Here is a 25,015-nt window from a genome sequence, read left to right on the forward strand (position 1 = left end):
CACCACCACCACCACCCTGTGCCCATGCACACAGACACACAACACCACCCTGTGCCCATGAACATGACACACACCATCACCCTGTGCCCAGCACACAGACACACACCAATACCCTATGCCCATGCACACAGACACACACCACCACCCTGTGCCTATGCACACACACACACACACACACACACACCACCACCACCACCACCCTGTGCCCATGCACACAGACACACACCACCACCCTGTGCCCATGCACACAGACACACACACACCACCACCCTGTATCTGTGTGCACAGACACATACCACTACCCTGTGCCCATGCACACACACACACACACACACACACCACCATCCTGTGCCCATGCACACAGACACACACCACCACCCTGTGCCCATGCACACTGACACACAATACCACCCTGTGCCCATGCACACAGACACTCAATACTCAGGTACCTCTTTGCCTTGCTGCTTAGCATTTTGCATTTATTAAATCACCATGACATCTTTTGGATGTCAATACATTAAAAAAAAAAAAAAAACACAGTAAGATCTAGAAAACCATAGCTCACTGATTTGCCAACTTGTCTCAAGCAGACAGTTTAAAAGCAAAACCCTCAGATCCAAGTATGGTGGTATATGATGGAAATCCCAGCACACAGCATGTGGAGGCAGGAGGATTAGAAGTTCAAGATCATCCTAGGCTACAGAGTCAATTCAAGACCAGCCTTGACTACATGAGACAGTCTCTACTAAGCTAATTAATTAATTGATAGAGTAACTCTAAAGTAATAGAAATGCCAAAAGGAAAACCTTTTCTGATCCATTACTCAGGAAGGCCACCTTGGGAGAGGTTGACGACTTCTCTTGTATCTCTTTGAACATCTGTGCAACTCTGCATTGGTCCAGTTTTTACAATGTGCACAGACCTTGTTCTCTAGCTCAAAGATTCAGCCATTTCTCTCAGGGCATTATCATGGTGTGCAGGCACGAACATCAGCTTCCATGGCCATGCAGACCTGAATGAGAAGCTAGGTTTGAGCCAAAAACTCTAATCTGGGACATTGTAGGTATGGCCTGGGTCCCATGTTTGTACCCAGGTTCCTAGAGGTGCCTTGATCCTGGTGCAAGACAAGGAGCCACTTTCCAGAGCCTAACATGGGCTCCCTCCTGGTTGGTAGATGAAGACTGGTTGGCTAAGTAAGTAGTTTTGGTTTGACCAGTGAAGCCTCTGGCTTCCCTGGAGATACACCATCCCCGACTCCACCTGCTGCCACCCGTGTCCCCTCTGCAGCCCAGGTGGACTCAGAGGTGGTCTGTGTGAACTGTGGAAGAAAAAGCACAAAGAAAACTCAGGCAAGCTCTCAGCAGCGTGACGCCAGAGAGGCTCAGCTCTGCACTGTCAGGCACTAGGGGCTGGAAATCCAACGAGGCCATGTCCATCCACCTTGGCAAGGAGCCTGGGCATCTCCTGATGCCAGGAAAGGAGCTAGCTGTCTCCTCTAAACATCACAACCCGTCAGCATGATTCACAAGTCAGTGCTGTCAACCAGCATTTGAGAAATTCACAGAAACTGCAGGGTTCTGAGATATAATTCCCACCAAGATTAAACCAAGACCAACGGACTAGTTTGCATGAGAAAATAGGAGGCATTTTTATTGAAAGCAGCAGGACCTACCCAGGGCTTGGCTCGCAGCCTGACTCTCCCAGAAAGAACAGGGATGGAGCATCCAGCTGTGCTGCTTCACTGCTGCCTGTGAGCTCTTGAAGCGGTATCAACCCCACACCAGATATTTTAAAGCATACTTGTTGAATGAGTGAGTGATTGAATGGATTAAGGAACAGAGCAGAGCTTTGTAACCCTTACCAAGCTCCAAGGGGGGCTATGGATGTAAGGAATGAAGCCCAAGTGGCCAGCTTCTGGTTCTAAATCTTGAGTTTGGAAAGAGTGTCACATGGGCTAGAGAGATGGCTCAGCAGTTAAGAGCACTGACTGCTCTTCCAAAGGTCCTGAGTTCAAATCCCAGCAACCACATGGTGGCTCACAACCATCTGTAATGGGATCTGACACCCTCTGCTGGTGTGTCTGAAGACAGCTACAATGTACTTACATATAATAATAGATTGAGAGAGAGAGAGAGAGAGAGAGAGAGAAAGGGAGGGAGGGAGGGAGGGAGGGAGGGCAGCACAGTTCCTTGATGATGTGGCATGCACTCCTCCTCCCCCTGGCCTTGGAGCAGCCATCCTGACCCTGCTCTGACTTTCCCCCCTCAGTGAGGCCAGGATCCCCTCTTTAACCTCCCACTCTGACCCTCCCCTCTGACTCTTCACCCTCCTCCCACTCTGCCTCCCCTCTGGCTATGCCACCCGCAGAGGCTCTTAGTATATTCTGCTAAAGATGGTGACAAATGTGGGTTCAGAGCTTTGAAACTGAGTTCATCTGCAGAGCACTGTAGTGTGAGTGTGCTGTAAAGAGACCCGCTCACTGAGTAACTGAATGGACTGAGGTGCGGAGGATCTAGAGTTCAGGTCCTCGGGCGGCGCGCATGCTCTGTGAGGCATGCAGTACTACTGAGGCATGGTACTAGCCAGACATACACGAGGAGGAGTCTCAGCATTGCACCTCTGAAAGTGTGAGACCCAAAGAACCAGTGACCCCAAAATCAGCAAACTAGGAAGCAGTGAAGCAGGCTGAGAGGCCCGCCAGCCAGGCATCTCCTCAGCGGTACCCAAGCTGCCCCGACATAGTGAGCTGCCCTGTCACCCAGGCCACCTCAGTGGGTACCTCAGCAGTGAGAGGCCCCTTCCCTCAGGAGCTGAAGCCACTCGCTTGGTGGAAAAGACTTTCCTTTCAGACAAAATCTCCTCACTGGTATTAGGTAGTAATTCTTCTTTGCTGAAGTTTTTGTTCAGCATGGAGTGGGCTGAAAAGAAATGTATTGAACTGTTTGAAATGTTTGTGAACCATACAGAAGCAAGAAACAGAGCAGAGTGTTGCTACTATATTCCATAGATTTGTTTGTTTTTTAAATGTTTCAAGTCTTCAGCTGGGACATCCCTGAGGGGAAAAGGTAAGGAAAGACAAGTGTAGTGTGAGCTTGCCTATGATCTCATATGCTTTGAACACCCATTTCAGATGTGCTGTCGGAAGGGGTGCACACACACACACACACACACACACACACACCACAGTCCTCAGTGGAAAGCCTTCACTGGATCCTGCTAGACAAATACCATTGCAATCACTTAGTAGGACTTTGAAAAATAAGTTTGCTAATGGGACTGCCAAGCAACTGGAGAGAAATTGCATGTTCTAAAAGCGCTATAAAAATTCTCTTCTCTTTCAGGACAGAAGACAAGCTGGTGGTGAGGGAATTACTTTTTAAAGAAATCTAAAGTTCGTTTCAAACCCTTTTCTGCCAAGATCCATTAACTGCAAAAATAGGTTCCTTCCCAGTGCCCCAAAGCCCGCCATGAGGTAACAGCATAAGTCCAATTTCCCTAAAAACTGTTTTCAAAGAAATCACTTTATCACTAGCTTAGGCATCTAATTTCCTTGTGATAAGAAAGTAATCCCTCCTTCTCTCTCCCCGAGCACTGGCTACAGGCCAGCATTGTCGAGCTGAGGGAGTCCGGGCTGTAAAGGCAGCGCATTCACAGACCTAAATCCTCCTACTGAACTCTCTGGGCTCCAAACCACCAGCTCCCGAAGCTGAGGTAAACTAGGAAAAGAAAGGAAGTGAGCCATGTGGGCCAGGACCCAAGGCCTCTACAGTAAGTTCTGCTTATACTGCTTGCCACATAGCTCAGGCTAGCCCAAAATGTCATCCCACTGAGTCTTTAGAGCAACTACAGGTGCCCAGATAAAGTACTTAAGATAAATTGGAGCAAAAACACAAGACAGTTTTGTTTGTTTTCATCTATTTGTGTATTTCTTAAACAAAGTCCTGGTATGTAATTCCAACCTAGCTCCTTACCCCCTCCTTCATACTGGGATTATCAGCGTGTGCTGTAGTACCTGGCAGGCTCTGGGACCTAATAAATGCTTTAAGAGGACAGAAATCCCTAACTAGTGTTTCAGTGTGTTTCTGTTTCCTGTTGTTGCTCTGTCCTGCCACTCATAACCCTAGTTCTGACTGTCTGTACAGATCTGTATGTTTCTGTTTTCTGTTGTTGCTCTGTCCTCCTCATAACCCTAGTTCTGTCTGTACAGATCTGTGTGTTTCTGTTTTCTGTTGTTGCTCTGTCCTTCTCATAACCCTAGTTCTGACTATCTGTACAGAAAGCATGCTTTAATCTTCAATGCTTTTCCCTTTTTAAAAAGAGTGCCTTCTATCTCGTTAGATCTCGATTCCCCTACTCTGACGGGGATGCTGTTCAAGCTCAGATGCCTAAAGAGCCGATCACAGGCCCTCTGTAAGGCCCGATGCACAGGTAGCCTGAGGCACTGTCTGAAGGACTAGATTAAACCCTGAGTCTAGCATAGCAGTATGGGAAGGCATCGGCCAAGTCAGCATAACACAGATGGGCTCACCTCCTCCATTGGTTACAGACAGGAGACCACCTCTAGAACCCAGAAGGTACAGCCTTGGAATTTCTTCCACCACAGACATGGTTAGATAATGCTGTAACCAACACCATGAAACACACGGGCCAGCTAGGCAGCATGCCTTGGACAGGTGCCAGCCAGTATTGTTAAGTACCCACTGTCCACCTGGAAACCACGTCTTCAAGCTATCACCCCACCCACCCACCCAAATGTTCTCATCCAGATTAACTCAAGACACTGAGTTAATTAATTAAGTCAATGACATCATCCTGATTAAGTCAAGTTACCAACTATATGCAAGTTACCAAGTGCATGAGAAACAAGGTTAGACTCCATATTTCAGGGTCTTATTGTGAGATAAGAAACACAGAAAGGCATAGGCAATTCCAATGTAATCTGGTATCTATATGCTAATGCGGGTACAACGATCTATGTATACAGACTGCTAAAACTGGGGTGAGGGGTAAGCAAGAGCTGTCTTGCATGTAGCAGGGGCAAACCAATCCCATCAGACTCCATGCAGGCTTTAAGAAAGGCCGGCCTTCCTCCTCCCCCATTCAGGGATACTGCAAGGACAGTCCTAAGCCAAGGAGTGGGGGTTGGGGTTTTGAAGGGAATAAGGGGATGAGTCCCCCAAATTGCTGATGAAAGATATGTGAGCACCAGGCAGCCAGAGGGCAAAACTCCTCCTTGCTGGAGAGCTCTTGATGCCTAGCTCCTCAGAGCACCAGATTAATCTCTCGCCATCAAAATCAATAAGACAAGAGACAGGCAGAGGAAGCGTGCACTCCTGGAATCAGAAAACCAAAATTAAGCCAATTATATTGTTCCAGAGCCTGGGCTGCAGTAAGAGGCACCCGACAAATCACCCTGTGACTGATAGGTCCACCTGACGTGAGTGCTTAGCAAAGCTGCAGGACGCGAGGTGTCTGTCTGTGTTCTGCTCCGTCTTCCAGGTACTCCTCCAGACCCCGAGGATTCAGGCCAGTCGCATGCCTCTCCTCTGACTTTATTCTTATCTCCTCCACCACCAGGAAAGACGGAGCAGAGCATTTTGAGAGCCATGGCTGCAGACAGCATCATTTATAGGTGAGGAATCTAGAGTTTAGAAAAGGCCGGCATATTGCTCAGCTTGCCTGTGTCCTAACCAAAACCTGAGCTCAGGCCCCGGATTCTCCATGAACATGTATTCCCCTCGTCCTCTCCAAACCCCAGGTCCTAGCACTGGACAAGGACATATGTGACAAAGGTGTTTATTTTCTTAGACCATTTTCTTTTAGGATCTCTTCTCAAGACCTGTCACCAAGACACAACTATAAGAGGAAATATGTACAGTTTTAAAGGCTCACACCGCCCTCCTGCACCAGGAAAGGGCAGGGAGGGGTCCTCTGAAAATGAGAGAGTGCTGCCTTAAATGGGCCACTCTTCCCTAGAAACAGTGTGTGCATAATGTGATGATGTATGTGTTCACCTGTGTTTGCCTACACGTGTAAGAGCACACAGATATGTATGTATGATTATGCAGGGGCTGTGGATATGTGAGGGGCCTATGGATGTGTATATACATATGCACATAGCGTACTCAACATTTTGTGTGATGGTATGTATAGATGCATATGTTTTAAAACTTCATGGAAGGAAAACAAAAGGCCTGACAGACTGCTCTCTGAGGCCTTTACAGAGTCATGGCCTGGACTCCTGACAGCAGTTCCCATGCCTGGGAGGATTCTCATAATAGCTGAGAGGCGAGGGGCCACTGTACTGGCATTCTACAGCATGAATGGAAGTCTGAATAAATGGTCAGAAGAGGCTGGGCTGCAGCATCCAGGTGTCAGAGCCCCTAGAGCTGGAGTTCCAGGGTCTTAAGAGCTTCAGAATATAGGTGCTGGGAATGGAACTCTGGTCCTCTGAAAGATGGCCATGTGTTCTTAATCACTGAGCTCTCTCCAGCCCTTTATTTTTTGGTGAGTGGGTCTCGTGTTGCCCAGGCTGGCACTCAACTCATGACCCTTCTGCATCCACCTCGCTGGAGTCCTGGCTGCAGACACACATACCCAGCCTGCTTCTGTGCTGCCGTATGTTTTGTGTGTGATATGTGTTTGTGACATGTATGTATGTATGTGCATGACCATGTGTGTTGAGGATAGGCACTTGTGTGCAAGATATGTCATGCCTGTGGAAGCTAAAGGACAACCGCAAGATGTTGGTCCCCATTTCACCATGTCATTTACTGATGCTGCATGTATACCAGGCTAGCCAGCGTGTGGGCTTCCAAGGGCTATCCTTCTCCACCTTCCACATCCCTATAAGAGCACAGGGATACAGATTCATGCTAATACACCCATCTTTACATGGGTTTCTGGGGATTTGAACTTGGGTCCTCACCCTTGCACAGCAAACACTTTATCCCGAGCCATCTCGGCCCATGCAGACTCTGACCTCAGAGAATGGTCATCTTGGGCTCATGGTCCCACACAGGCCAGTTCCCTTCAGAGGAAAACGACTGACTGGGAGACGGCCGCCTGCGGTTGTCCTTCCACCTCTATAGGCATGACAGAGCTTGCCCGCCCATCCTCACACACAGGGTCATACACACACACAATGCGGCTTTCATGCAAATACTGGTCAGTACAAATACAGACTAAGGACGGCTGAATCCCAGTCTCCTTGCGATGGGGAGGGCGGTGGAGAGGGACTGTGCTCCAGCGCCAGTGTCTGCTGACAGCAGACTATCTTACTCTTCCCTACGATTTGCTTAGACCCCACGTCTCTGCCCACTCCATGCATACTGAAGTCACAAGTACCGGGACACCTGACACAGAAACATGTATCTGCCAACGTACAGGGAACATGGCCTTTGAGGATGGTCCTGGGGCGAGGCTTGCTGGTACTTGGTTGGCCGCCATATCCTCAGAGCTCCCCCAGGTGCGAGGTGTGCAAATAGCTAACAGCAAAAGGAGACTGGAAAGGGACGCCTGGGCACCCTGGATGGGGAAGACGGCAGGGACCGAGAGCACAGAGGGTTCTGACAGCTGGTCATTTAGCCGAGTCATGGTCTCCTCCACACAGGGGCAGAGCAGGGGGCAGGAGAGCTGACAGTAATGTCAGGTCTCCAAGCGAGGGCAGCCCTGGCTTCTGGGTCCCATTTTCTGACTCTAGAATCTGAACCAAGCTACTAAGTCGATCTGAGTTTTCCTTTCTGGAAAAGTACTGACCCCACCATCCATTGTAGATTTAAAGATGCCGCCTCTCAAGCTCCTGTGATTGGCTCTGACCCTGTGTCAATAACCCTGGGAACATTCTCATGCAAATGACATCAGGATTATTCTCATGGCTGGTATGAAAAACACCATTTCTGAAGCCTATACATTTGTTAGGCTTTGGATAAAAAAATTCTTAGGGAGAACTTCGAGACAAAGACTATAATTCAAATCCCTCCTAAGCAAGGCAATGAAAAGAAAGGAACCACTTTCTGAATATTTAAATCTTGTTTCCTGGGACTAAAATAGATCTGGGGTCCCTGTAAGCCCAGGACCACAGGCCTCCCAAGCTCTCCGACCCAGTCAACTGTGAAAGCTACTTAGCAGGAGGAATTTTCCTGGGTTTGCTCATCTGAGGCAGACTTTGGATGCACACCAATCCCACACACAGCTGATCACTACCATTGATGCTTTTCTTCTTTCTCTCTCCAAAAGAACCAAGGTGGAATTAGCTTGGGAGCTCTCCACTGAATCATAGAAAATACCACATAATATGATTAAAATGGAGTTTGTCAAAGCCCTCACACATTACCGAGCCTTGGAAATGCTTTTATTTGTAGGATGTACATCAATGAACAGATAGTCCACAGACAGCAAAGCTGTTCTGGACAAAGGTTGTCTCTTGACAGAAATAAACACATTTTAAACAGCTATTGACCAGGTTCACACCGAGGACTATGCCCTTGGAGTCTGACCTTTGGAAGTGCACTTAGAAATGGTCTGCAGTGGCCTCTTACTGGCTGTTTACAAGGGAAAGAATAAAGTTCCAAAGCAAAAGAGCTGTAGTAAAAGTCCTGTGAGCCTGTTAACTGTGGGTGGTGCGGATTTCCAGCCAGTGAGAGTGGATTCCTGAAGACCGCTCAGGAGCAAGCAGGCTGGTCAGGCCTTTAGTGAGCCCAATGCTGCAAGCCAGCTGTGGATTTGCCTTTGGGTCACAGATTCATGGGCACACCTAGGACAAAGCCCACAGCCAAGCCTTCTAAGATCGCCTCTGTGTACTCTGCTCCATGGAGGGCCACAGGTGATGCTGGAAACCAGTCATGTGATCCCAAGCTCAGAGGACCATGTGTGGAAACAGATGCCAAGAGAGAAAGCAACTGCCATGTTACTGGTTCATTCCATTGGCCTGTACCTGCTGGACAGAATCTCCAAGAAGGAGAAGGGATTCTTCAGGGGTGACAGTCCACTATGACTCAAGTCCCTCCCTGAGGTTCAGTTTACAGGATGGCCTAGTTATATGGGAATCCTTGATAGCTGTAAATGCATAAGCCGAAAGAAAGTGCTGAGGCGGGAGCAGCTTAGCAGCAGAGTGTTTGCCATGGAAGCATGGATACCTGAGTTACCCACAGGAAAAAAAAAAAACAAAACAAAAATTAAAAAGAAATTTAAAAAGCTTTGTTGGAGCTAAAGAGAGGTCTCAGTAGTGAAAAGCCAATAGTGATCCTGACCCAGGTTCAATTCCCAGCACCCACGTAGCAGCTCACAGCTGCCTGCGACTCCAATTCCAGGGGCTAACTCCCTCTTCAGGACCCCATATGCAAATGGCAGACATTCATGCAGGCAAAGCATCCATACACACAAAACAAATAAATAAAATTAACTTCTTTAAAGCTGAGTGTGGTGTCCACACATAGAACCTTGATTGACAGGATGTTGATAACCAAACGACTAGACTACTAAGGACTGTGCATGGGGACAGCGCACTTCTAAGTGCATTTCTAAGGATGGCACACGACATGGCGACAGCTTGTGGTGTGGAATACGGTCAGTCACGCATGCAGTTCTTACAGCAATGGGCCATCAGACAGAAATCCTGAGATGGCAGATAGATCCTGTACAAAGCAAGCTCCACCAGCTACTTGCCACAGGGGCATCAGAACCAGTCATGGGTGCCCACCTCCAAGGAAGGCAGAGTCAGACCCAGGTGGTTGCTACGCAACCAGAAACCAAGAATGTCATTCCCACAGGCAAACCCAAGCAAAACAAGAGTTAGAATAGACTGGCAAATAGCATCAGCAGTTCTGGGCGACACAGATGAACCATACAGCTGCACTCCTCTGGTTTGGCACAGCAGGTGACACTTACCCAAGGTGGAATGCCAGTGCTGCTATCTGCAGAAAGTCCCTGCTGTGCGTCTGAATGCTCCACCCAATCCAGTCCGATCGGGCTCCTTCCCCACCACCGGTTACAGAACAAGGGGCATGGTTCCGTAACACTGGGGCACCATAGTCATGATGGAGCAGAAGACTAAACCATAACCAATGGGGTCATCAAGAAACATGGTTAGCAAGGTGGTACACCTCGCTGGGGCTCGCTGGGGCTCGGCTGGCACTCCAGACTTCTCTCTGGGGCTTTCTTTGTTGGTTTGTACATATGCATGTACATGTGTGTGTGTATATATATGTATATATGTGTATATATGGTGTCCATATATATATGGACACCAGGGAAACACTTCCCCTTTGCCCTCCTCCATCACTGAGATCCAGTCTTTTACAGAACATGTAGCCAAGCTGGCAGTGAGCTTGTTGATCCAACTGCCTCCACACCCAATAACTAACTACGTTACAGGGTTGCAGACATGTGCAGCCATCCCCAGCTATAAAGTTGTCTGCAGTATGAATCAGAGAGGGCCCCAAAGGCTTAGTTCCTGATGCATACCGGCATTTTGGACAGGGATAAATGTGTAATTTTTCTCAAGTCATGGGCTGTTAACTGGCGGGGACCGCATAGCAGAACTGATTAGTAGAAGACTCACCCCCTGGGTCACCTTGGCCCCAGGGTGTATGATTCCTTCTAACCTCTGTGACAGTACAGTGCCTTTCTCCCAGAGAGGTGTCTTGCTTCCCTGGAGGGCTGATCGTGTGGGACAGGGGACAGAGGGATCCCATTTGACTGGTCATTTCCTGGAGCTAAAGTAATGGCTGGCTGCATTTGGGTATCCAAGCATACAGGCACACTGGAATAAGACAACAGGAAACACTTGAATAGACTTGATGTGAACAGCTAACACTGTAGCCCTGGCCCGCAGGACTAGCAGGGCTCACCACCCAATAGAAAAGCAGTGTGTGCTTGAGCAGGGGCTGTCAACGGTCTGAGTCATGGCCTCCTTACTCATGGCCATCCCAGACTTGCAGATGAAAGGATCCCACCTTGGGTGACCACTCACTGGTCCTGCTGTGTCTGACAGGTCGGCTTCTCACCTGACCTCTTTTTTCCTCATACTGTAATGAAACAACCATTGCCTGACATGGCCTCCCAATTGTTACCCTGAATCTAAAACATTCCTTTACCTGGAGGTACCTCTGGTCCCAAATTTCTCTTCCCACTTAGGAGAAGTCTCTATTTTGGATAGGCCATCGCCCTTTGTGTAGGTACACCATGGTAACTGGCTGGTTCATCTTTTCTATCTTCCCCACCCCCACCCCCTCCACCCCAGGGCAGGGTAAGGTAGTTGAGGCAGTCTCATCCCGTGATAGCTACCCCAAGAGGCCCGCTACCCGAAGGACTGTGACACATACCTCTGAGTGCTCTTGGCTCTTCCCTTCTATGAATACCACATGGTCCCCACCAGAACCTATGGGCTGACCCCTGCACGGCTCCCATCCTAGATGATACAGTGACTAGAGAGAACTGACATGCTTGTCTATCCTCCACGGGCTGGGACTCCTCAGCTGGGATCAATGGCCGGAACTTCTCTCTTCACAAGCTCTGTGTCAATGAGTTGTAACTGCTAGATGGAAACCTGAAGTGGGCCTGAGAAACACAGATAGAGAATGAGGACGACGAACTTGGGTCATGTGCAGCCATAGTCTTGATCAACACCTGTAGGTGTCCCTCTAAGGCCATGAACACCACTGAAGGGCCTGAGTGTGGCCACCAAAGGCAAGTGTGGGGCACATATTCTATGGCTCCCGGGCCTGGTGGAAGACATGCCTACCATAACAAGCAAAGAGCCCCTCCTTCCTCACTGAGCCACCTCAGTGTGCAGCTGTCAGTGATGAGTTACAGACTTCCTCCACATTTTATTCCAACCTTTGCATGCTACCAAAACTAGTACAAATGAGGAAGAGAAGCGGTATTACCTGCAAAATATTAAACACAATGAATACCACAAGCCCATGGGTATGCACGTCACCACAGGGTAAGACATTAAAGACAGACATATCCACTTAGCATGTACGATGTGTTGAAATTAAAGACAGAGCCCTGACTTGATTCCCACTTCAGAAATCAGAACATTCCTTCTTTATCCTTGAGTTACCGTGAGGCCCTGGCCGCGCTTCCTAAGACAAAAGGGAGCTGCTGTTAAGTCAAGGCAGAGACACGGTCCCCTCCTGCCCACAAATGTACTGCGGGGGGTCATCACATTGACTGGAAGCCCCAGTGGCACTCACTCTTTACCACAGCCAGCCGCTGGACACCCATGCCCCTTAGCTCCCACACGGGACCATTCTCAGAGCTCCAGAACCATGCACATCTCAAGGACACACATTTCATATAGCGCACTGCAAGGAACACAGAAAACTCTTGAAGATGGTCCCCGAGTCTCCTTCCTCCCGTCAAAGCTTGCCTCTGCAAATCCCCAGTGCACAAGCGGGGAGTCTGCAGTGCACCGCAGTCCTTGGAGGAGGGTTTTAGAGGTGCAGAGCCACGGTGACTGACAGCAGATATGAGGGAGCCGTACCTGCTGGGCTTGAGAAAGCACTGATGAGATGTTCATCAGCCTCGCTGCGTCAGCTGTTTGCGACTAAGGAGCCCTGGAATGTCCACTCCTCTTTCTTCTCTCACACACATACAGGGTAGAGGGACAGGAATACGGAGCATGGTATCATCCAGTCTAAGCAGGGAGCTGGGGGTCTGTGAAGGCTGATCCCATCAACTTGACAGGACCTAGAGCCACCTAGGCATGCCTGTGAGTGTTGGCAGAGGTGGAAAGACTCACTCTAAATGTGGACGGCCACCACTCATGGGCTGAGTGGTTTAGAGAGAGAAGAGATCCGAGCTTCGGGGCTCACCTCTCTGCTGACTGCGGACAGTGTCACCTGCTGCCTCCCGCTCTTTCCACGATGGGCCAGATCCCCCAACCGTGACCAAACCCTTCCTTCTCCATGATGCTTTTACTGGACACTGTGTCACGGCTCTGACTTGGGTCCTGACCCATTTGTCCCCCGTTACAGGATGCTCCTCATCCTGTATGAGGGAGCATCTATGTACAAAGGGTTCTCACCTGACTGGGGATGTACTTTATAATGAAACTACTTACTTATAGAAATCATGGTGGGGGAGGGAGAAAGGGGAAAGACTTTTCCATTAAGGTAATTACTTGGCAAGTTTTTGTGATTAGTCATTCATTCCAGTAGAAACAAGGCCCAAGTTAGATGTGCACCCGGGAAGAAGAGGACGAAGAGGAAGAGGCAGAAAGAGATGGAAGGACGCTAAGGAGGAGTACACTGGGAGGAGGGGGACGACTGAGAAAACAGACTTCTCTGCTTTAGTTTCTCTTGATATATTAGAAGTAACTTATCAGCAAGACTCTTGAGACAGACTTCTAAGGACATATCTCAAGGCAAAGCAGTGAGGCCCTTTTCTACGTGAGACAGGAAAGGTGTGGTGGTAGGGGTGGAGGGTCTGTATTAACTTACATCGTGCAAACCTAGTAAGATTTCCAGACTTAATCCCAGAGGAGCCTCTGTATCCAGCAGGAGGAGGTAGATTTACACAAACTGAACTAAGCTTTCCACAGGGCCCCACTCAATTGACTCATCCATCTAAACGGGATTCTAACACAAAGGCACGGGATAAAAACAGGAGCCGGTGCAGTGAGCACCAGAGAAAACCTGGCTGAACCACAAGTGGTAAGGACTCCTCAGGAAGATGTCAGTATCGGTATTAAAGACCAGGCAGAGAAACGTGCAAGCACCACCCAGGTTTGCAGGGCTCAGAGGACGTCAGAGCAGTCAGCAGAAAGGCCTCGGAAGCCATCTACATAAGGGTGTGTGCTATTCGCTGATGGAAAACGCCTGCTCTGTAACACTTACTCCGATCTCAGTGTGTCCTAGGTACTAAAATAACATGACACAGGGACTTTGTGACTCTTTCCAGATGGACCACGAGACTTCATGCTGCCAGCTGAAAATGGTTCAGTAAGAAGCTAAATCTTAAAGCTGGGCAGGGTGAACGGTCAGCGCCGTGAGGACAGTCAGTCAGCACGGTGAGGATCACTGTCACTTCCAGCAGGGGGAGCTGTGAGGAGCACGCTGAGGAGTCCCAGAGAACGGCCAATCAGATGCCAGAGAATGGAGGCCAACAGCCAATCAGATGCCAGAGAATGGAGGCCAACAGCCAATCAGATGCCAGAGAATGGAGGCCAACAGCCAATCAGATGCCAGAGAACGGAGACCAACAGCTAACCGCCAGAGAACGGAGGCCAACAGCCAACCAGATGCCAGAGAACGGAGACCAACAGCCAACCAGATGCCAGAGAATGGAGGCCAACAGCCAATCAGATGCCAGAGAATGGAGGCCAACAGCCAATCAGATGCCAGAGAACAGAGACCAACAGCCAACCAGATGCCAGAGAACGGAGGCCAACAGCCAACCAGATGCCACTGGTGAGCAGTCTGCATGGTGCTGACACCTGGCAAGCACGCGACTGCCATCCCTGAAGCAAAGGAGGCAGGGAAATCGATTTGTTGGCCCCTTCGCTGCACATACAGAATCCGGCAGGCACATGACTTGTTAGTTGCCCCCACTGAAATAAGCTCAGAGAGGGGCTGTCCCAGAGAAATATCACCCAAGCCACATGTGTGGCTCTTAATTTTCTAGTAACAGCTTTAAAAACAAGTAAAAGTGAAACACGTAAAATTAACTTTGATATATCTCACTTAATCCATACATATAAAATATTCAAGTAACAAATATAGAAACTATTAATGGAATATTTTATCTTTTTTTTAAACAGTGAATGGGGGCTCTCTTCAAGGAAGGGAAAATAGAAAGAATTACAAATCCAGAAGAAACCAGGACAATTGAGAAGCCTTCAAAATATATTTTTTAATTAATTTTTCTTAGATTTTCTTACAATGCATTTTCATCACACCTCATATGGCATATACTCCAAAATGCACTCCCCTCCCCCCCAATCACAAAAGGGAAAAAATAAAATTAGGGAAGCAGGCAGACTGTGCTCTGTGCTTAACAATACAGCAAATGGCACTTTCTTTGAAATGGAAATCAGATGGGTTCCTTCAGAAAAAGTCAATACAGCTTGACAGGGCACAGTAGGCAGAGCACTGCACAGCATCACCAAGGGACTTGCTGCACAAGGCAAGGTCAGGTGGAGCACCAGGCAAGGTCAGGTGGAGCACCAGGCAAGGTCAGGTGGAGCACCAGGCAAGGTCAAGTGGAGCAGCACACCATAGAGACAGACCCCTCCCAGCCTGGTCCATGTCTCCATCCAGAACTGCTCAAAATCTTTAGTCACCTTGACAGAACAGAGCATGACTTTCCAAGGATACACTAACTGGACTTCCCACCTGTCTCTGACTCCCCAGCGATAAAGCTGCTCCCAGGAGGAAGGAGGAGATGAGAGGAAATGCCCACTGAGGGTCACCCTGCCCTCTGGCCATCAGCAGAAGTCCAGGTAATCTTGGCTTCCTCCCTTCTCTAGCTTTTGAGCCTCTTACTGCTGTGTGAGAAGTCACATTCTTTTACTCTTTAGAGAACACCCTGAGAAAGCACGAGGATAAATAAAGGAAACATTGATCCTGATGCCAGTGAAGTAGAAGCAGGTTCCCACCTGCCCTGGGCTTCCCACCCACCACAGGCCCTGACTACCCTGGCCACCCGTTCCACCCACCACAGGCCCTGACCACCCTGGCCACCCATTCCACCCACCACAGGCCCTGACCACCCTGGCCACCCGTTTCATACTCTAGCTATATTACATGGACTGTGAGTGATTGATCTCTCTCATACACCTACATACATGCATGCACATGTATGTGCATACATACATACACACATACACATACATGCATTCACATGCACACAGATGCATATATGTAAACACATGTATACATGCACACACAGGCACACACACACACAGAGAATGATGGCCATGGGGTTAATGGACCAGGCTCTGATGAGAAATTAAGACTGGCCATGTGACCTTGAGCAAATTACTTCACCTCTGGGAGTGAGTTTCCCTTCCTAAAAAGAAACTCAGATAGGAGAATAACTGTCTGTACTTCCCAGTGAATTAAAATGAGTTAATGTAGCAAAATCAGTGCATTAGAAATAGGAATCAGAAGAAACAGGCCTGGAGCATGCTGGGAGCCACATACATGGCCGCTGCCATTACTACATCATCACTCTATGCACGTGAAAGCTGTGATTATCAGCTGCGCATCTTTCCTTCCAAGCTGACCTTGCTTACTATCTCAATAAGCTGATTTTCCTGACCAGTGCTCATGCCAGGCCCCCACCGGCCATTCCCAGCAAACCACTTATACACAGATAAAAGCTGACCGTGCTCCCTGGACAGCGCCTGCTTCCTGCTCCTTCCCTTCTCAAGGCAATCTAACCACACATGCAGCTACTATTCATGCACTGGTCACTCACCCTAGAGCAATACTTCTTAAATATTAACATGCATGTCAATCACCAAGATACCCAATCAAAATGCAGAATGGAATTCACTTGATCTGGGTCTGGAATCCTCCAAGTCTAAAGGGGTCTCAAGGTGCGTTCCACAGCATGGGTCCATGGACCGCTCTCCATGGCCCACAGCTCCTCCAAAGCAGGGAACAGAGCTGGGCACACACACCCTGACTCCTCCAGTCAGCTCAGTCTCTGACACACAGAGGATGCTCAGAAGACTTAAGCTGAGCTGATGGAGAGGGTGCTGCTCTCAGACTTCGGACTCCTCTGTGGGGGTGACAAACACATCCAGAATGGGAGAGCTGTTTGGGGGTTCAAGAGGACAACCATCCCCACTTAAATGTACCCCAAACTGTGCTTACTCAGAGAGCGTCTGAGTTAGGCAAACACTGTGTGCAGTCACTCCCGCTTGTGAGAGGTGACAGTGAGTACACACGGACAGGAAAGGATGCTGCCAAGGAGCGAAATGACTGACTGGGAAGGAGCTTGGTGCTGTGCTGGGGGCGGAAAGACCTTCACTGGGGAAAGAGGAGAAAACCATTTGCGTGTCGGCTGATGCCCTTCCAAGACACAGGCTGCATTGACCCCACGCTCTCCAATACATATAAAGGAGTCAAAAACAAAGAAACTGCTGACGTAACCAAGTCACATCTTTCTTACTTGCCCATGAAGATGACGCGCAGAAGAGAGGACACACCGCAATCTGAACATCTGAACGGGACCAAGACCTGAAGCCCAGGCTTCTTCACTCACTGAGCTCTTCCCTTAGGCAGACGCCATCCTGGGCTCTCAGACGCTGCTGCCCCTGACCTCATGAAGGAGCCTCTCCCAGAGGAAGGCAGATGGCACAGATGTGTGTAACACACTGGGTGTCGCATGATGTGCTTGGCCACAAAAACAGGGTAGAGTGACAGTACCAGGGTGGTCAGAGTGACAGGCGAGGGCGCTATGAGGGGCCAAGTTTGATCCGAGGCATGAAAAGAATGCAGAGTCTGGGCAGCATCTCGCTCAAAGTGGGTATGGCCAAATACACCTGTAATCTCTCTCAGCGACAGGGAGAGAGGCGAAAGGCAGAGACTCACTGGCAAGCTAGCCAGACCAACCAGCAAAGACCTCAAGCAAAGGTCGAAAGTCCCTGAGCACTGACACCTGTGGTGGTCTTCTGACATCTACACACAACCCAATACACAGACCCACAACAACCACAGACGGAGCAGGAGGACTGGTGTGGTCGCAGAGGTGGGAAGAAGGGAGCAGTATTGAGCACATACCAGAACGCCAGTTGTAAGGCCTGGGACCTGCTGAAGGAGTCTGGGAGTTTTTTACTGACCAAGACAAAGCGTTCAGGAAGAGCCTGAGTGGAAGGTAGGGGAGATCTGCCGTATTTTCAAATGTGTGGAGCATGAAGAACAGAAGTGAAGATCAGGCTGAGAGCGGTGGTCCAGAAGGGAAAGCCAGCATTGACAGTCCCAATGAGAGAGAACAGAAGCCAGGCAGTGCTGGGGGACATCCCAGGGGAATATGTGGTGGACCCATGGATGAAGAATGGAAGGCATGCCTTGATTTAAACCTAGGATCTGCTGGGGCAAAGCCAACAATGCTCCACTCCCACCCCCCAGATGCCTCACCTCCAAAGCTCAGCAGTGTATTACACTCCGTGGCTAAAGGCAGCCTGCAGATAAATGAATGTGGGAATCTTGACCTGGGGTGTTATGGGATGGGGGGGGGAGGCAATGTAACCACTTGTTTATCATAAAGGAAGAACACATACAGGAGGCCGGCCAGAGTGACAGGAAGAGGTGATGAGGGAGCAGAGGTGGCAGTGGAGCAGGTCTAAGGTAAGACCAGTGGAGAAACAGCAGGTCCCCGTGGCCTCCAAAGGAACCCAGCGCCCTGGGCCTGCAGTCTCCTCAGTCACTGTGAGTAGAGGTCATTTGCTGCAAAGGAGCGGAGTGTGCCTGGTTGCCTGCGACACCCCTGACTGAGCCAGAGAGGGGGAAGATCTGCTGAAGGCCTGCTGCACCTGAGAGGCCCACTGCCTGCCCAAGCAGAGCCAACACTATGCATCCCTAGCCCTCACGGGAAGAGCCACATTTCCTGTGACCTTGAGCACGCCCTTCAGTTTCCCCAAGCTTCATTACCTTCTGAGAAAGAGGTTAAATCTTGTCTTCTCCTGGGATCCAAGGAGAACAACACTCCATGCACGTGTACCCAGTGAGCCGCTAATGTAAGGCATTTGTTACTGTGATAAGTCTGTCTCTAACCCAAAGGCAATGGCAGCTATTTCTCACAGAGACCCTCTAAGCCTTTCGTTACCACAAAGCTCATTATACCCTGCCAGGCTCCACGGATGCAGAGAACCATTCAGGACAACAAACGGCTACAATTTTCAAGGAAGCACCAGATCACACCAGACGTATCCAGTTAATTGAACCACACAGACATTCCCACCCTTGCTCTCAGGTTTGACACTCCCTACCAGCCTTCCCAGACCTCATCGGTGATCTGCCAAGGGACACGCCACACCCACGTATTATCTCCAGTCTGCAGGCTCCCTCCTTCCCATCACTGAGCAGATCTGGCTGGGGCACACTGGGCAGCATGGGACACAGCAGGCCATGTTCACAGAGCCCGCTCCTCTTCACGCTCTCATTTGCCCAGGATGGTGGGTGACATCGTCTCTTCAGGGCTGGAGTCCTGACCACCTCAGTGTGCACACATCGGTTCCATGAATCTCACTGTACTGGCTTTGTGTATCAACTTGACACAACTCAGAATCATCAGAGGGAAGGACGCTCAGTTAAGAAAATGCCTCCATGAGATCTAGCTGTAGGGCATTTTCTCTATGATCAATGAGTGGGGGCCCAGCTTATGGTGGGTGGTGCCATCCCTGGGCTGATGGTCCTGAGTTCTATAAGAAAGCAGAGTGAGCAAGCCATGCGGAACAAGCCAATAAGCAGTACTCCTCCACGGCCTCTGCATCAGCTCCTTCCTCTAGGGTCCTGATCTGCTCAAGTTCCTGTCCTGACTTCCTGTTGATGAACAGTGATGTGGAAATGTGAGCCAAATAAGCCCTTTCCTCCCCAGCTTGCTTTCTGGTCATGGTGTTTTGTGGCAGCAGTAGAGACCCTAAGTAAGACACTCGCCATCTGTAGAATAGAGATTCAGCCACTAGACAGGCTCACTGAGGGCTCACTAACTGACTGACTACCTTAATGGCTATAACCATTCCAACTTAAGTTTCACCCAAATGCTTTTTATAAGCAGCCTAAGATATGCCACTCCAAGTCTATAGTTTAAGAAGTCCGTAAAATCCTTTCTTCCCCCCCCACCGCCTCCCCCGTAGCTTTTAAATACTAAAGATGCTTTCATCTCACCTCTCCTCCAGGGCAAAAGCATCCTATTTTCTTACCATGTGCCTTAGGGTTTCATGTCTGTGAAGGCACACCATGACCACTGCAACTCTTATAAGGGAAAGCATTTAAATGAGGCCGGCTTACAGTTCAGAGGTTTAGTTCATTGTCATCACAATGTGAACCACAGTGGCATGCTGACAGACAGCACTGGAGAGGAGCCAAGAGTTCTACCTCTGGATCAGCAGGCAACAGGAAGACAGTGAGACTCTTAGCCTGCTTGAGCACCTGAGACCCCCAAAGTCTGCTCTGAGTGACACACTTCCTCCAACCAGGCCACACCTACTCCAACAAGGCCACACCTACTCCAACAAGGCCACTCCTACTCCAACCAGGCCACGCCCACTCCAACCAGGTCACGCCTACTCCAACCAGGCCACGCCTACTCCAACCAGGCCACGCCTACTCCAACAAGGCCACACCTCCTAACAGTGCCCCTCCCACCTAGCTACAATTTTTTTTTTTTTACAGTCATGCCCAGGTTTGTCTCCTAGGTGCCTCTAAATCCAGTCAAACTGTTGATATTAGCCATTCCTCCATTCCTCCTACACTTCAGCCCTCAGAACCCATCCCATCCACACAGCTCGTTCTTATACTTATGTTTGACCATTGTTTCCTAAAATACAGCTGGCATACCAGGTCTGAAACAGTCCTCAGATCATGGTTCTCCAGACCCAGCCTCTTTTGGTAACAAACCTGAGACACACCCCCCCCCCCCCCGCTTGTCCTCAGATGGAATAAAATGTTCCCAAGGAGATTGCAAACTCAGCTTTCTTGTAAAACTTTACCACTGAGCAAGAGAAAACAATAGACTGTATTCTGATCACCAAGAAATTTGAACAGGAAATGTTAATAATCAAAAAAAATATGATTGGGGGAAAACACGGAGCCTTATCAATCCTCTCGTATTCACAAGTTTGGAGGTTGGTAACAGTGTCTAACTGTATCTTTTGCAAATTCCATGTGTCCTTGAATGCAAATCCAGGGAGCCAGTGACTGCCATTTGTCCTCTGCAGGTGGCTAGGGCAATGCCATCAACATAGAACTAAGGCAGAAGATGGGGCCTGGCCTTGCACCCCAGCTCCAGCAGACTGGTCCTAACCGAAGAAACTGCCATTCATTTGGGGCTACATCTCCTGTCTACAACCCTGCTGTCTGGAGATGGTAAAGCAGGGAGAATGTTTACCCACTGAGGTCCGTAAGCTATGGACACGGACTTTGAAGGAGGCAGATCAGAAAGCCACAGACAGCACTTGTAAATTCTAGGTGCTGATAACTCCTGCACCTAATAATATCCAGAACAACTGCTACTAACTGGTACCAGCTGGTCGGCTGGATACTGCTGAGCTCTCACTGTATGGTTAAGTATTACCGTGCTGAACCACACGCCCATGAAGTTCCCTTATCGACATGTCACCATCAGAGCATTGTGATTCAGAAGGACCAGGCAAGGCAGCTATGTAGCCATGATGGCAGAATTCTTTCCTGACATGTCTGAAGCGCTGGGGTTCTGCCCTCAGCATTGGCTAACCTGGGCACTATGGTGCGTGCCTATAATCGCAGCACCAGGGAGATAGGACCTGGAGGATATGAAGTTAGGGATATCCTAGACTACATAGTAAGTCTGAGCCCAGCCTGGACTGCTACTTCAGAGCAAACAATAAAGAAAAAGAAAAAAAGAAAAACGGAAGGGTCAAATAACTCACTTGAACTAGAGTGTGCACACGGTTCTGAACCCATAGAACTGTCTCTTGTTATTACTACCTATACCGCACTGTGGACCGATCTCTAATTTGTCCATCTGTGGGCTCGATTTTTCAGAGCTCACCCACCAACCAAACAATCAGGCTGAGACCAGTGAGTCAGGAGGGACCCACCATTGGGAAGCTGCTTGCTCTGAGCTAGACAAAGTCAGGAAGATGAAGCTGGTGAAAGGAAGCCACACCTAGGGTGATGGTAACACTTTGCCATTTACATCACCTCCTGGAAGGACCAGAGCTCTGTGGGCACTGGAGGCCAGGACCTAGCTCTTACTGTGTTTCACATACAAAGCCAGGGTTTGCATTGTCTGGTTGTTCCCGTATACACAGCAAGTTCCTCCCGGCAAGTTTTCATCCTCAGGAATGAGGTGAGCGTGGCTTCCCCCACACACACACACCCGTGACATCTTCAATCTAACTCAACTCGTGACTTGTTGGGACTTTATCAAGCTTTCTGGACCTCTGCATCAGAAGAGGGACCTGAGGTAGAGCTATCGGAAATGTCTGCAGATATCTGCACACACAGGAAATGATGCTACCTTGGTGGTAGGCACTTCCGGTCCTGGGATACGCAAGAAGCAAGGAAAGGAACAGTATTGCGACGTTATCGAATCAATGCATGGAGCTTCTGGAGACCCAGAAGATACTGCCCCCCACCTCAGATCCAGCTCATGTGTTCTTGGTGGACTTGCTTCTTCTCTCTGCTGTTCACGCTGACAGACGGAGCTCATCCCCAACCGCACTTCTCCACCCATACAAGCACAAGGGTCCCCAGCACCCATATAAAACACCAAGTGTGGGAGTGCATGCCTCAAATCCCAGGGAGATGAGAGACAAGCTGGCCCCAGGGCTCTCTGCATAGTCAGGCTAGCCAAAAGGGCCAGGTCTAGGTTCCCAGGGAAGCCCCGTGTGAAGAAGTGACAGAGAGCCCGACAACAGGGACTTGAGCCCCAGACGCACCTGATACACCCAGAGAGCCAGTTCCCACAAGTTGTCCTCAGCCCTCCAAACTCACACACGGACACACACAGACACACAAAACAGACAGATGACAGACAGACAGACCGAATTAATTTGAAAGGTGGTGAATAATATTGGAAGTTTCCCCCAAACTTGATCTCTGTTCTCCATAAATTCACACAGGCAAACACATCCATGCATACATGTGCTTATCATACACACACACACACACACATATAAATATGCTTATAACCCCCCCACATGCATACACATGCTTATCACATACACATGCATACACATTTTTATAACACACATATACACACACACAACATTTGGGGTTTGTTTGTTGAAATAGGGTTTCTCTAGATAGCCATGGAGGTCCTTTACATTGTTCTATAGACAGGGTTAACCTCAAACTCATAGATCCCCTGCCCCTGCCCCTGCCCTGCCCCTGCCCCAACCTTTGCCCCCGACCCGAACCCTTCGCCTCCCAAGTGCTGGCACTAAAGGCGTGTGCTACCATGACCAGCTGAAATTTTTAATTAATTTAGAAAAGCAATGGCAGCAAAAAAAGATAATGAATTAAGCCAAGGATGCAAGAGCCCCACCCCTTACCTCCACCCCTGCACCCACTCTCCTCACCTCCACCCCTGCACCCACTCTCCTCACCTCCACCCCTGCACCCACCATCCTCACCTCCACCCCTGCACCCACCATCCTCACCTCCACCCCTGCACCCACTCTCCTCACCTCCACCCCTGCACCCACCATCCTCACCTCCACCCCTGCACCTACCATCCTCACCTCCACCCCTGCACCCACTCTCCTCACCTCTACCCCTGCACCCACTCCAACTGCACGCCAGAATCAGGAGCACATCCTAACAAGCAATCCTATCTCTGTGGTCACATTTACTTTTCCTGACAAAAACAAATTCCAGTTTTAAAGGACAGAAGACAAAATACAATCAGGGCCATTATTTTCAATGACAACAAGAGAGAGAACACCATGTCCACTACTGACTCCCAGGTGTGTGGTTGGGCCTTGGTCTCAGCATTGCCTGGACCCCCTGAGTCTCCTCTATCAGTCCTGGCAGACCTAATGGCAGAAGCCCACCATTACAAGCACTCCCTATACCTTACAGGTTTGTCTGGCCCTGCCTTTGTCCCTAAGGGCTTCTTCTTCAGCTGTACAAGCCCATGAAAGTACTAAGGTACTTAAGTATGTGCTCCTCATTTGAGTAAAAGGTCTGCTTTGGATTCATGTAGGACCTAAAATGAGAGAGAAGGCAAACGGGCTTCCAGAGCACACCTTTTGGGCCTGCTGAAGGGCATGCCATCCCTATTCTGGGAAAGAAACTGATAACGGCTCATACAAATAATAACTTCCAATCTGTGTAACTGCCATAGTATAAAAGTATGGAACACAAAAGAGCCACGGAAGCCACGGTGGGACCTCTCACTCTATGTAATGTAACTGCTACAGTATAGAATAGAGAATCCAATGCCACGGAAGCCACGGAAGCCACGGTGGGACCTCTCACTCTAAGTAATGTAACTGCCACAGTATAGAATAGAGAATCCAATGCCACGGAAGCCACGGTGGGACCTCTCACTCTAATGAATATTAGTGCTCATACTTTCTACTTCTTCAGAGCAGTATTTTTATTTTCCACCCACCTCAAGTTAGACAGTGTATACTGTTTTGCAACAGAGACTTTCTTGTCATTTCCAAAGCTAGCATCCACAAACAAGGGAGGTTCTTGTCTCAGTATGCCCTCAGAAATCATCAAAACAATGGTGATCGAGAGAGCTGTCTCTGAATTACACGTGGCCACAGACAAAAGCCAGGAACTTCAGTCAGATAATGCCTGGCCAAAAGGGGTCACTTGGTGAGGTCACCGCATCATCTCAGGTCAGAATCAAAACTATCAGGGTCACAGGCCAGGCCCTTCATTTCCTCCAAGAATCTTGGAAATAGCTCATTATTTTTGCTTTACCACAGAGTTCTGGTTAGCAAATAAGTCCTCGTAATAGTGTCATCTGGAATCTCTACGTGCCCTGGCCCTGAAGATGTAATGAGACTGGCTAGATCCCCCGCAGCCCCAGATTCAACAGAAGCGAAAGTCACTGAGGCACGAGCAGTACACTGGGTGAGACTACGTTCACCTCCTCCAACAACACTGCTCCAGTTTGCAACCCAGGTTTACTACTCCCCGAGTAATCTAGACATGGAATGTCAGTGCTTTCTTGTTTACACACACACACACACACACACACACACACACACTTCACTCAAAAACCAAGTGGGAGTAAAATGTAGACTTAAAAATAAATGCTAAGTCAAAAATCTAGGAGGCAAAGCATGCTGCAAACTGAAATCTTCATAGTACAGCCTGCAGAGTGCAGCCCAGGA

The 25,015-nt window shown here is 49.2% G+C and overlaps 1 protein-coding gene across 12 annotated transcripts in view; it reads right to left on the reverse strand.

Moving 5' to 3' along the window:
• Positions 1-25,015, reverse strand: part of St6galnac3 (ST6 N-acetylgalactosaminide alpha-2,6-sialyltransferase 3) — a 594,849-nt gene that overhangs the window by 479,128 nt on the left and 90,706 nt on the right. The window contains exon 2 of one of the 12 annotated variants that reach the window (XM_031375911.1): positions 11,325-11,559. The exons of 10 other annotated variants lie outside the window; for them this stretch is intronic. The gene's annotated coding sequence lies outside the window, so the exon portion shown is untranslated. Of the gene's footprint in view, positions 1-11,324; positions 11,640-25,015 lie in introns of those variants that run through there. One more of the 12 variants, XM_031375910.1, reaches the window with a different exon arrangement.

Source organism: Mastomys coucha, unplaced genomic scaffold (assembly GCF_008632895.1).
Source record: "Mastomys coucha isolate ucsf_1 unplaced genomic scaffold, UCSF_Mcou_1 pScaffold16, whole genome shotgun sequence".
Classification (NCBI taxonomy): domain Eukaryota; kingdom Metazoa; phylum Chordata; class Mammalia; order Rodentia; family Muridae; genus Mastomys; species Mastomys coucha.